Raw genomic sequence first — 15,272 nt, forward strand, 5'->3', positions numbered from 1 at the left:
GTCAAAATTAAGGTAACTCCTCTGGCGTTAAAAACAATTTCAATTTTTTTCCGACACTAAGCCAATGTATTTCAGAACGGAGGAAATGCCAGTGTACACAGATCCAAGTCTTCGAAGAATTGTAGGCCTACCAATTTCTGATGACTGTGTTCGAAGGGAGGAGGCAGTTCATTGTCGAATCTCTCCCGCTGCTGCTAGTTGGACAACACTGACCTATAAAATAATATGATTTTTTTAAGTAGGCCTAAGTACTCTAGTCAAAAACTACAATTATACCCAGAACTGTTCAGCATGCTCTCCGCTCTTAATGGGATGCACAATGGGCCATTTTTGCCTAAGTGTATCGGTAGTAGCCTAGATCATATATGTAACAGATAACTCATCGCTATATTAAAATCGGCAGCACTTTGAAGAGAACAACCGACAGGATCGCCACCCGTCTGCCGTAAACGAACACGAGATGGCAGTACAGTCACTAATGCAATTCAAATGCTTTTGACACAGTTTGGCACTCGGGTCTTTTATTCAAATTAATTAAACTGTCAATAGATGATAGCCTTATTCACCTAAACATGGTTTCTTAACAGATAGAATTTTTCAAGTCAAAATGAATGACACATTATCAATAATCAAGAATATCAAAGCCGGAGTTCCACAGGGTTCCGTCTTAGCACCACATTTAAATTCAGTTTATGTACATGATTGCTGAATGTAATATGGGATTATACGGAGATGACACCACCTTCTTCACCAGTAACATTTCAATCAACATCGCACAACGTACTATGCAAATAAATTCAAAATATTGGGAATGTGGCTAAGAAACTGGAGAATAAAAATCAATATAAGTAAAACTCAAGCCATCATTTTTACCAGAAGAAAGCCAAAAATACCAGATCACCTCAATCTCTTCTCCGAAGATATCTTCTATAAACAATCTGTCAAATACCTCGGTATCACAGTTGATAAACAACTTCGATTTCATCACCATGTTGAAGCAGCTCGTAACACAGCATTAGCCAGATTCATTCATCTATATCCATTGTTGAAGTCACCTTACATCAGACTTCCCTTGAAAAAAATCCTTTACACTTCTGTTGTAAGATCTCAAATGACCTACGGCTGCGAAATCTGGAGCAATGCAAAATTCCAAATTATCAAACGTCTTCATGCTATACAGAGAAAAGTATCCCTAACTATCACTGGTTCAGACTATAGAACCACCAATAAACAACTACAAGACATGCTTGAAAAAGAATCATTCTACGACATTATACAGAAATTTACAGAAAACTTTCATAAGGATTTGCTGTACCACCCCAATCTTCTAATAAGAGCCCTGGCAACGAGAGTATAAAATAACAACTACCGTCAAGATCGGTCACCTCAATTAAAAATATAAATGTTCCTGCTTGTTAACCATCTCTGTTAAAGCAAAAGCCTTTTAAGGCTGACACTTATGTACCATACATGTTCCTGTTAAAAAAAAAATGGGAATTATGACGTGACTCCTTATGTAACAACTAGATGGCAGCGTAGCGACAAAAGTTGTTAACGTCAAAGTCTATAAGGCCGACCTATGTGGGTATATATTATGATCTAGGGTAGTAATCTGTACCTTTACATAGAAACAATAAAGAAGCTCTGTTTTCGCAGAAATAATATTCTTCTTAATATGGGCTATGCGAAATAAAATACAACTATAATAACGTTGAATCAAAGCAATTTATTTCATTTATGAGCACTTCCATGTGTCGTTTTCGCAGCGGTCCGTGTCCTCAAGTTCCATGTCGTGAAGAGGACGGCATGCAATGTAATCGAATGAGCAGCACGGCCCACTCTCTCATCTGAGCGCGCTTTGTGGGGAACATCCGTCTGGCTTGGACCGGGTTGTCAAACAGAGGTCAATGTTTGCCTTGAAACCCCAGCTCGATGGGAAGAGTACGGGGGTAGAATTTCTTTGTGTCTCTTCACAAAATTCCTAGCCCATCCATTTGCAGAAAGGCTGTTTCAAAACTTTATCATTATTCTCCTTTTTTTGTTAAAATCCTTCAGCCGTTCATCGCGTGATGCAGTATAACAAATAAGGAATGTCATAGTCATGGCACTGCGGAGGGTGTTGCACCCCTTCTCAAGACACCACGCGATAACAAATACTTCGTCCATATGAACTGAACTTCGTTTATAATGTACTGTTGCATCAAGGCGGAAATTTGTAACATGTGATGTTACAACATTGTCAACTTATGACAATAGAAAATTCTTAAGTAAGTCTACAGAAATACGAAGCACCTATGACTTGCAAGCATTCATCGTCGGAGGATTAATTTGAAGTCTTTTTATAGAGAGGATTTTGTTGGAGGCTTGTTAGATGAGACACGTCTGCTTTTCATGTGCAGGATTTATATAAACAGAATATCATATAAACATAATAAAACGAGAAATAGCTATGCAAAAACATGCAAAATCCAATTTACTATCTCTGTAAAAAACAAAACAAAAAGTGAATGATATGTCAGATGGGTGTATAGTCTTTTTTTTTTTTTTTTTTTTTTTTTTTTTGTACATTAAGGTTCAATATGCAAACTTTATTTCTTTGTTTACCTTAATTTTTCTGGTTGCAAAACACAACTAACAACTTTTCAATGTTCTCTATTGCCATATTTTGTTGTCTACAAAGATATTTTTGAATGGTGAAATATAGTTCAACATCACATGATTATTTTAGTACACAAATTTTGAGTTTGTAAGATCCAGGTTCCAATGGAAGAAGTCCATAATTGTATCTATTTTTAAGAAGGGGGACAAGACTAACTGTGGTAAGTTTCTATGAATATCACTTTTGTTGACGTCGTACAAAATTTTGTCCAATATTCTTCTGAGATGATTAACTGCGTACGTAGATGAAATTATTGGGGATCACCAGTGTGGTTTTAGCCATAATAGATCGACTATTGATCAGATTTTTTGTATTCGACAGATATTGGAGAAAAAAATGGGAGTATAAGGGTACAGTACATCAGTTATTGAAAGATTTCAAAAAGGCATATGACTCGGTTAGGAGAGAAGTATTATATGATATTCTTATTGAATTTGGTGTTCCCAAGAAACTAGTTCGATTAATTAAAATGTGTCTCAGTGAAACTTACAGCAGAGTCCGTATAGGCCAGTTTCTGATGCTTTTCCAATTCACTGAGGGCTAAAGCAAGAAGATGCACTATCACCTTTACTTTTTAACTTCGCTCTAGAATATGCCATTAGGAAAGTTCAGGATAACAGAGAGGGTTTGGAATTGAACGGGTTACATCAGCTTCTTGTCTATGCAGATGACGTGAATATGTTAGGAGAAAATCCACAAACGATTAGGGAAAACACGGAAATTTTATATATAAAATATTCATTAAATGAGGTCTCGCCATCCTCATTGAATATTAACACGACTACTATGAAGTAGTCAATGTGTATTATCACCATTAAATCGAGAAAATTCGTTCCGGCACCGGGAATCGAACCCGGGACCTCTCAGCTCTGCGCGCTGAGAGCTCTTTCCAACTGAGCTATGCCGGGACACGATCCACGGTGCCGGTCGAACTCCTCTCATTGGTGATAACGGAAATTTTACTTGAAGCAATTAAAGCGATAGGTTTGAAAGTAAATCCCGAAAAGACAAAGTATATGATTATGTCTCGTGACGAGAATATTGTACGAAATGGAAATATAAAAATTGGAGATTTATCCTTCGAAGAGGTGGAAAAATTCAAATATCTTGGAGCAACAGTAACAAATATAAAATGATACTCGGGAGGAAATTAAACGCAGAATAAATATGGGAAATGCCTGTTATTATTCGGTTGAGAAGCTTTTGCCATCAAGTCTCCTGTCAAAAATCTGAAAGTTAGAATTTATAAAACAGTTACATTACCGGTTGTTCTGTATGGTTGTGAAACTTGGACTCTTACTTTGAGAGAGGAACAGAGATTAGGACCTAAGGGCGTTTGAGAATAAGGTTCTTAGGAAAATATTTGGGGCTAAAAGGGATGAAGTTACAGGAGAATGGAGAAAGTTACACAACGCAGAACTGCACGCATTGTATTCTTCACCTGACATAATTAGGAACATTAAATCCAGACGTTTGAGATGGGCAGGGCATGTAGCACGTGTGGACGAATCCAGAAATGCATATAGAATGTTAGCTGGGAGACCGGAGGGAAAAAGACCTTTGGGGAGGCCGAGACGTAGATGGAAAGATAATATTAAAATGTATTTGAGGGAGGTGGGATATGATGATAGAGACTGGATTAATCTTGCACAGGATAGGGACCAATGTGAGGGCGGCAATGAACCTTCGGGGTCCTTAAAAGCCATTTGTAAGTAAGTAAGATCCAGGTTCAAGCAAGTCACACTTCCTTGGCACAAGACTTTCTTTACTTTGAGCATAGTGCTGTAACCGGAGTTTTTGATAGCACCATGTCTAGTTTTATCTTTACAGCCCCATCAGCGGGCCCTTGCGCTGGGAAATGTATTCTGATGCCGATTCTGTTACTTTCAATAATTCTGTAGGAGGCATCATGAACGAACGCACCCATACAAAATACAACAAAATTACGCACTTGATACTTGAAGTGCCGGCGCGCCATCTAATTATGAGAATAAGTGAAACGGAGAAAAAGTGGGTACAGGGATTTAAAAGTTCGGTAGGTAGAGAAGTTTGGAAATGCTTCTTATTGTGCAGTAGTAGTTCAACGAATTGAAAGCAGCAAGTGGCTGATTTGGCTTTTCCACAGCTACCCCCTTTCATAAGATGCAAGGAATTTCCAGGCATCGAACACAGTCAAGGGAGAAAAGAAATAGTGCTGACAATCAAACAATCCAGAATATTATTTTTTTACAAAATATGTAAATTTGAGATTTATGAAACAAAATTTTGAAATGTGCTATAATATATGCAAAACAGTCTACTGTATGCAGAAACGCCTGAAATAAGTGAAAATATGCAGGATAAATTTTGCATATTCATCACCGAGTTCAAAACTTGCACTTGCATTACTATCAACTGGCTAATAAAATTATGCATTTGTATACGAACCCTGGCCCTAATCATAATCTTTGCCTAGGGGTACAATGTAAAAGCTACAGCCTATCATATAAACACACTTGGCTATTATAACTGCTTTAATTATTCATTTTTGCACATATTCTTCAGTACCATAATTTGTGTACCCATCATTTGCCTCCCGGAAATCTTAAGGCCCATTCACAATGAAAATTAAACATAACCGTAACATAAACACAGAAGTTTGCGCCCAGGCTACCAAATGGGATCATTCACAATGATTCACATAAACATTGACATTAACATTACCGTAAGACGTTAACATGGAAGTTTGCAAACTCCAAACTTTCATGCTTATGCTCACGTGATTTGCAAACAGAACACAATCGTGAAGTATACGACAGAATATGAGGAAATGGCGTCGTTGTTATGTTTCCATGGTTACCAAGTACGTTTGCTGTTATGTTTATATTCTCATCCTGAATGATGTATGACTTCTTGATTTTACCGTAACGTTTATATTCTTAAGTTAACGCTTACGTTATGTTTAATTTTCATTGTGAATGAGCCTTTACATGGATTATCAAGAATAAGGCACATCATGGAATGGCGACTATTTCAGGAATACCGTTTTATAATACACATTTTTTTCTTATAAAAACAGTGTGTTACTTTTTTTAAAAAGAGATTTTGGCAACACCATTGATCCTCAGAAGGTTTCATTTCGTGCACGATAAAGCACCGTGCTGAAACAAAAGGAACACGGCAGCGGCATTAACTTCCTTGGGAACTCAGAATGGCCTGGTGTAACACCAAATTCTAACGTGGCCTAGGATTTTGGGGAGATATTGAAGTACAGACTCTGATTATGCTGAAACGATACCACTGAGCAATTTTGAAAGTGTTTTGACACTTGAATGACACCATTCAGTACTTGCAAGTCTCAAGTGAAACAGGAAAGATGCAACATTTATCAAATAACATTTCTTGTTCGTAATTAAACCGTTCCCGTAAATCTCTGTCTGTGTATATAACTTAAACAATTAACATTGTTTGAAATGCATACAGTATGAATTAATTAAACAACTTGATAACACTAGTGCTCTCATATTTAGACGCACATCCAAGCGTTATCAGCGTACAAAAGAAAATAAGTTAGCCTACTTCATTGAGTATAGCTCGCGCAAGAAACGATTACCGAAAACCAATGGTGGCGTTGCTGTCTGTTTTGATGTGTGTATGTAGGCACGCCGAGGGGGCGGGCCGATGGAAGTACTGTCTCTTTCAAGAAGATGAACAAATGAGGACATTGCTGTGGAAATAAAGAACGTAGCAAGAGAAAAATTCGAAGCTAATTAGACGCGCAACATATGTTTACGAGTGAAATAATAATACCATGCTTTACAAGACACGTATTCACATGCAATGGAACAAACTGAAGTCGTAATGTAACTATCACAACGCAAGACTGATTCTATCGATGTCATTTCTCTTCCGACTGTACTCTTGAATATCATTCAAGTTATCTCGTGACCTTTCCTCTCGCCCGCTCTTCCTTATCGCAGTGTTTGATTCGCATTCTTTCCGTCGGTAATCCGTACTAGCGAGACCTAGACCTATTTACGACAATAAAAATATTCAAACAAAAATTATAATGTTAATAAAAGGCAGATGAAATAAATGTACCCGACTCTGAGAAGGTTCGTAGGACACATTTTCAAATATGATCTTCTTCGTTCCTCTCTTCTTCTTTTCCTCATTGGATTCAACGGTCTTCGGCCTCAATTTCATATTTTAATTGGCCTTCCTACAAGCTATTTCCCTTCCCTATATATTTATGCAGCTAATCGGCGATGTATGCCATGGAGGGGGAAAGGAGCTGGCCGCCCTGCCCGATTACCTCTGGCCTAGTTGCCTCATAATTGGTGCCATGTTGGTATCACTTGTGAGGTTCAAAACTGTCTTCAGACAGTTGACTAAATAACATTACACAGCAAACCTTAGTGTAGTCAGCCGGTGTGGGTTTGGGAATGTGTCTAGCTTGAGGGTTAGCGCAATAGATCGTAACAGGTCGCAGTGCTGGCCCATAGTGCCCCCCTCCCATAAATTCAATTCAGTCTTAACCATTGATTTGCCTACAATCTGTGTACTTACTTTCTAGTCATAACCCTAATATATATATATATATATATATATATATATATATATATATATATATAAATTCAATTCAGTCTTAACCATTGATCAATGGTTAAGACTGAATTGAATTTATGGGAGGGGGGCACTATGGGCCAGCACTGCGACCTGTTACGATCTATTGCGCTAACCCTCAAGCTAGACACATTCCCAAACCCACACCGGCTGACTACACTAAGGTTTGCTGTGTACCCAGGTGTCGAGCAGGCAACCTCCCTCTCGTCCCTAGGCCAGCCTCCTCCGTACGTCGTCAGTCGGCGATCGGGAAATGCTATGGGATGATGACGGAATGGAGAAATTGTGACATAATGATGTAAATGCATAATATGGGGAAGAACGGGAGAACTGACATTTGTTGCAGTAGCGAATTATGGACTCCGAATCAGAATGCAAAAAAAAAAAAATCTGCTAACGTTAGAGATGCACTATTTAAAAAGAAGTGGAAGGATATCTCGACCACAAAGAATCTGGAATGAAGAAATAAGGAGACGAATGAAAGCAGAAGAGATTTGTAGGCAAAATTGAAAAAAGATAATTGAAGTGGTTTGGACATGTCATAACGATGGATCAACAACGGTTGCCTAGAAGATGTTTCAATGGTCTCCAGGTAAAGAAGAGTAATTCTAAGTGACAAACGAAGGAAATCGCGATACAAGGGTATCAGAGAAGTCATTTCTGCCAAAAGACCTAATAGAGGAAAATTCTCTAGATCAGGAGAGATGGCAATTAGGAACGGAAAGACAGCAGTTGTTGCAATATCTCTGATAATACCACTTCTATCATCACCATCACCAGCACTACCTTATCACTACAAAAATTACTGTAGATCTATAGTGTATTAAAACAAATAGCAGAATGATGACAGTGCGAAATGAGTATAACGAAAAACTCTGACTTAACATTGCCTTTACTCATCAGAAATTTCCTCTAATTTTGTCGGGATTCAACACCGGTTTTTCGGCGTGGAATCTTCTTCTTCTTCTTCTTCTTCTTCTTCTTCTTCTTCTTCTTCTTCTTCTTCTTCTTCAAGCAGTAGGCTTTAAGCTCATTGTGTCTGCTTTATTTTTTATTTATTTATTTTTTCGTTGTTGGTAACTCTATAGCATCTATTAGATGCTTTATGGTTGTGCTAACAGATGGAGTTACTTGTCAACAATGTACGCTGAAACGTGTGTTCAGATTACTGCCCAGCGACAGTCCTGATGTATTTTTATATTTTGATGATTGGTTAATTAATATTAACCCGGCACGCTCACAATCACACTCACATTCACACAAATCCTTTCTTTCTTGTATCCACCTTCTTGCTGGTCGGCCGATACTTCTTTTTCCAGTGAGTACATAGCGATTGATTTCGGAATTCTATCTTGGCTCACGCGTTGTACGTGTTCCCACCATTTCTGTTTATACTCATCTACAGTTTCTAACAGGCTGTTAACTTTTAGATTGTTTCTTATTTCCTCATTCCTGATGTGATCCAATCGAGTTACTCCTGCTACACTTCGAAGAAATCGCATTTCAGCTGCTTGTAGTCGGCTTCCATCTTTCTCCTTTCAGGTCCAAGTTTTACTCGCATATAAGCCCGTTGGTATTGCCATAACTTTATATAGTTTAACCTGTGTATCTTTCCTTGTTTTATTTCGGAGTGTTCTTCTAATGGTCCCACATATATTGTTAAATTTGGAAATTTTATAATCACTGTCTTTTTCATTATTAAGTATATGACAGATGGCAGCCAAGGAAGTTAAAAGTATTAACTTGTTCTTTGATATAGTCTTCCACTCGTATCTTTGATCTCACCACCCTTTTGCCCATAAACGCCATTACTTTTCTTTTTTCTTTCGAAATAGTTAGATTCATATCTTTCGTAATTTTATATAATTCAAATAGTCCCCTTTGTAACGTATCCTCGTCACTAGCTAATATGACTTGGCGTGGAATACTACATAATAATAATAATAATAATAATTATTATTATTATTATTATTATTATTATTATTATTATTATTATTATTATTATTATTATTATTATAGTTTTATTTTCCCTGGCAAAGTTAAGGACATCAGGCCTTCTCTTCCACTCAACCAGGACCAGAGCACATTCAGAAAAATACATACCGGTATACAAGTATTAATTTTAAGTACTAATAATAATAATAATAATAATAATAATAATAATAATAATAATAATAATAATAATAACAACAACAACAAATATGGGAAATGCCTAGTATTATTCGGTTGATAAGCTTCTATCATCCAGTCTGCTGTCAAAAAATCTGAAAGTTAGAATTTATAAAACAGTTATATTACCGGTTGTTCTTTATGGTTGTGAAACTTGGACTCTCACTTTGAGAGAGGAAAATAGGTTAAGGGTGTTTGAGAATAAGGTGCTTAGGAAATATTTGGGGCTAAAAGGAATGAAGTTACAGGAGAATGGAGAAAGTTACACAACGCAGAACTGCACGCATTGTATTCTTCACCTGACATAATTAGGAACATTAAATCCAGACGTTTGAGATGGGCAGGGCATGTAGCACGTATGGGCGAATCCAGAAATGCATATAGAGTGTTAGTTGGGAGGCCGGAGGGAAAAAGACCTTTGGGGAGGCCGAGACGTAGATGGGAAGTTAATATTAAAATGTATTTGAGGGAGGTGGGATATGATGATAGAGACTGGATTAATCGTGCTCAGGATAGGGACCGATGGCGGGCTTATGTGAGGGCGGCAATGAACCTCCGGGTTCCTTAAAAGCCAGTAAGTAAGTAAGTAAGTAAGTAAGTAAGCTATTCGTACTCTTGTAGAATTCATATGTAAGTTTGTAATTTTATATGTCTTTTTTTAATTCCTTACGCTATGCTATAGCAATAAACTGTGCTATCAAAAAAAGCGTTTCAAAAACTGAATACATACTATACAATTACATCATTAGAATTTAAAAATAACGCTAAAATATTTTGATTTTCGTACCCTATAAACATGTATGGTAACATTAAATTTTCGGTTTGGGGGTGACCTTTTTCAGAAACTCAGCGACATTAATTCCTATTTCATTACTATATATATATATATATATATATATATATATATATATATATATTACTTGGTTATTTAATCACGCTGTGTCAGCTACAAGGTTATTTAGCGTCGATGGGTTTGGTTGTAGCAATATGGTATTTGGCGAGTTAAGGCCGAGGATTCGTCATAGATTACCTGATATTTGCTTTACGGTTCGGCTAAACCTCGGAAAAAACCCAATCAGGTGATCAGTCCAAGCGGTAATCGAACCCGCGCCCGATATTTATATTATAAGGGCATCATTAAATGTTCTTGCATTAAATTTGGTTTAGGAAATCCATTTATCACTCTCAATTTTCTATTTCAATTTATTATTCCAGTCACATTCAGAAAAATACATACCGGTATACAAGCATTAATTTTAAGAAATAATAATAATAATAATAATAATAATAATAATAATAATAATAACTGAAAAAAAAGCTTGAATACATACGAATATGATCACAAACAGGAAAATACAGTCGGTTAGATATACAAGTATTAACTTAAAAAAAAATACATATGAATATAATACATGTTCATTTCCTATGTGGAATTGTGCACGTTTTAATGGCTCAAACATGTGATTGTGTCAGTCTGATCGCATAGCTTTATGTAGTTGCTTCGTCACGACTGTTTAATGACATCTCCACGGCTTCTTACGAACTCGGCGAATGCGGCTTAATTTCCACAGTTCTGTCAGGTGTAGTCTGTCTCAAGTGTCTGAGCATAGACCTCCTCTTTAATTGTATTCATGATGTGTCCCTGCCAGTTTCTTTCAAGGACACAAAAACATTCTCAATGACGTTCTTCTGTGGTTCTTGTTTCATTATATGCATCGTGTTTCATGTACTGCGTTATTTGTATTGTGCCTGTGTAAAGATTGAAGCTAAGCGTTTATGACGATCACCATTCCGTGTTCTAAGCGAGGATTATGTGGCAGAATTTCTGCCATGTCTTATAGTCGGTGCATTGTGTCAACAGTTTGCTGCGCTAACTTACAGACTCGGCTAGGACAAAACACACTTAATAGTTTTTTTATACTTTGTTATTTAACGACGCTATATGAACAACGAGGTTATTTATATGATGGCGTAGCTCATTTAAATCCAATTTTAATCCACTTTATATATTACAGAAGAAAATAATTAAAATATGTCTTCATAAACCTATTGATTTTCCATCTCAAAAATTATTTTTAGACTTTAATGTTCTTAACATAATCATATAGTATTTAATCATAGTAGTAATGTAGGCCCAAGAATATATAACAAATTTATATTTAAATATCCTAATCTGTCAATTCTAATAGTTCCAGTATTAAATTTAAAAAGTTATGTATGGATTTTATAAAAATTGAAAAACTGTAAATTTAAATTTATATATTCTAATTGCATAGTAGACATAAGACAAATTATATTATATACTTCTTAATTTCAATTCAGGAATCCGCCCCTGAGCACGAGTTCTACTCTTTCAGGGGCGAGCTAAAGTTTTTCCGTATATATTATATTTTATGCTACAATTAGGCATATTAGCAAAATAAATAAATAAATAAATAAATAAATAAATAAATAAATAAACAAGTAAATAAATAAATAAGTAAATAAATAAATAGATAAATTTAGCATTGATGGAATTAGTGATAGTGAAGGCGAGATGAGGTCGAGGATTCGCCATAGGTTACCTGACTTTTGCCTTACGATTGGGGAAAATCTCGGAAAAAAACCCAACCAGGTAATCAGCCCAAGCGGGAATCGAACCCGTGTCCGAGCGCAACTCCGGATCGGCAGGCAAGTGCCTTAGCCGACACAGCTTACTCCGGCGGCTCACTTAATAGTTCGTCGAGGAAATTCCCTACCTACGTATTACAAAAAATTAACTTCTTAAATAAGTATTTGTGTGGTATCTTGTAGACTTGGTACATGCCTTAATTCATATTAGCATTAGATCTATATCAGTGACAGACTGATACTTCTGAATAGTTCATTCTCTATTTGTAATATTCTTTCACCTTTAAAACTAAACAAAAAAGGTATTTTACTAACAACTTCAAATTAGTGTAAGTCTGAAAATATTGAGATTAGGACGCATGTTTATACGACATTTTTTGCTCAGAATGTCTTCGGAAATAAGCTCCGTAAGTGACGGTAAATCCTCGTGAATCACTCTGTATTTTAAGCATGTTTTCTTCCAAAATAACGCCAATCGTTGTCTAGAAGTTTGTGTTATGATGCATGTCACTTGAAAACTCGCTCAGTCCGTAAACTGGGGGAGGGGGGAAGGTACAAAAAAAGCCAGTCCTTTCATAGAAATGGACTTAACGCGTTTTGGGATCACACTCTTCAATTTAGTTGTCATATAATATTTGATCAATAAAAATGTATTTGTTTTTAATATTTACATCACCTTAGTGATTACTACTAAACACGAGGTTCGCGGTTAGAATGAGAACGATACAAATAATTAATTTTTTTTTCGATAAGAGAGCAAACCCGGAGGTTCCGTGTCTTAGATTCAAGAGACGAAAAAGAATCCTACAATCAGCTAGAGGACATGGAGATAAATTGAAAGAACTCTAAGGCCCAATTGTATAAAACTGCCTGACTATAAATATCAACTTTGATCGAAGATCGGAAAGTGAACTGAGTTCAGACACTTCTTCTATTGTATAAAACTTTTCTGCGATCAAATTACCTTGATTCAAATGCAATTCAAGTTCACGTGAAAAGGACTTGGCAACATCGCATAAACAGGTGAAGTACGTAAGGCGCGGGCCATGTTGTACAGGTTTGTTCAGTGTTGCCAATTTAGAAACTTTAGCTCTTTTTCAACGACAATTTCTTTTAACTTTTATATTGCTTAAATAGGGATTTAGCGACCTTTTCAGCACCCCATAGTGACAAAGTTTAATTTTTCTTTGTTGATAATGAGAAATCTAGCGACTTTCCTATTACTTTTTGGCGACTTTCCGTACACTCTGTTGGAGACACTGGTTTGTTTTGTGCATTGTAAATAATGGCGAACAATAAGAAGAAGGTTGACCGTTCTCCAAATTGTTATCTTGATACTGCTAAAGATAATAAAGCTTTATAAAACGACAATTTTCGTTTAGTAATACAGTTAATTGAAAATTTATGAATGTACCTATCATAACCATTAATAATTAATGGTTATAAACATAATATAATTATAGGTTATGTTATTTGATACTCCTGAACACGATAAAGCCTCATAAAATATAAGAATGTTTGTATATTAAGGCAAGAAATTGAAAATATATATATATAAATGTATCTACCATATATATTAATAATGATTATTCTTTTTGCACAATCTGCCACTCGGATATATAAAAAAAAGAAATAACTGAACTGGGATCATCTAACTTAATCGGAGAAATTTCTTCAGTTAAAGTTGACTTTAGTTTAAGACAAATCAATCTCAGGTTAGACTTTATACAACACAAAATTCCAAGTTCAGCTAGAACGAGGATCAATTTAACCTGTAATCTAAGATTAAATGGTGTATACAATCGGCCCTTAGAAGGATAAACAAAATTCTATTTAAATTTATGTGGATGTTACGAAAATAAAATACACCTACAAGTCGAGTGACTAGATTTGACATTTTTATAAATTCAGACCAAATATTTTAAATGGTGTGCGAGATTCTTTGAAAGGGAGGTGATTAAGATCCTGTGAGCAGACCTCAACCACACTCAACAATTAACGGGAAGCCTCAGGGGTGTACTTGTCGGCTGGACCCGTGTTAAGTCGCTCAGCAAACAAGCTGTGATTACTAGCACACTATATTGGCGTTAAATTCACACGTGAGACTCATTACGAAGCCAACTAACTAATTTCTCGATGACATTAATAGAGCTTGTGAAATTATCCGTGACAAGGTCAAAATTTCACCTAGTGAGAGTTTATGTCATTACAGAACAAACTTCGGGTTAATGGAGTTAAACCAACACGCAGAATGCTGCGATTGAGGTCGGTCAAGGCATGAAGGGAAATTGGTTCTATAATTTGAAATGATTAAGAGTCGATAATGCAACATATAATTAGAATGCGGCTATATAGGTTATTACCCGCATTCTATAAAGCACACACTGAGTCAAACAAATTCCAGCCTTCATTCTTTACGATGAAATATTGCACAAATAAAAACATACACTATAATTAAAATACAAAAATAAAATCACAAAAATAAGATTTCAAGGAACTTGGTTTCAATCGAATTTAAAAGAACTTAGTCTTAAGCAGATTTCAAGAAATTTGGTTTTAACCATATGGCAAGAAAGTTTGTCTCAACCATCTTGCATGAAAGTTGGTCTGAACCACAATGCAGCAAAGATGGTCTTAAACAAATTATAAGTCAGATGGGCTTCAACAAATTACAAGAAAGTTGGTCTTAAACAGATTACAACAAAGTTGGTTTTAACCAGATTCCAAGAAAGCTAACTTAAACAGATTCTAAGAAAGTAGGACTTAACCAAATTTCAAGAAAATTGATCTCAGTCAGATTTCAAGAAAGTCTCAATCAGACACCTGAATCATATTTCAAGACACTTGGTCTCGACCTGGTTTCGGGAAACTTGATTTCGATAATAGTAGCTACAAGAAACTACACCTTTTCCAGTTGTATTTCAGAAATTATCAAATATATTTTAGGTTAGTCAATTGTATTTCAGAAATTATCAAATGTATTTCAGACTAGTCAATTGTATTTCAGAAATTATCAAATGTATTTCAGATTAGTCAATTGTATTTCAGAAATTATCAATTGTATTTCAGATTTGTCAATTGTATTTCAGATGGTATCAATTGTATTTCAGATTTGTCAATTGTATTTCAGAAATTATCAATTGTATTTCAGATTTGTCAATTGTATTTCAGATGGTGTCAATTGTATTTCAGATTTGTCAAATGTATTTCAGAAATTATCAATTGTATT

General features: G+C 35.7%; 1 non-coding gene across 1 annotated transcript; it reads right to left on the reverse strand.

The window, feature by feature from the left end:
* Positions 1-3,491: 3,491 nt before the first annotated feature.
* On the reverse strand, positions 3,492-3,568 carry TRNAC-GCA (transfer RNA cysteine (anticodon GCA)). The gene has a single exon. It is a non-coding gene; the product is annotated as a tRNA-Cys (tRNA).
* Positions 3,569-15,272: the final 11,704 nt, after the last annotated feature.

Source organism: Periplaneta americana, chromosome 12, assembly GCF_040183065.1.
Source record: "Periplaneta americana isolate PAMFEO1 chromosome 12, P.americana_PAMFEO1_priV1, whole genome shotgun sequence".
Taxonomy (NCBI): domain Eukaryota; kingdom Metazoa; phylum Arthropoda; class Insecta; order Blattodea; family Blattidae; genus Periplaneta; species Periplaneta americana.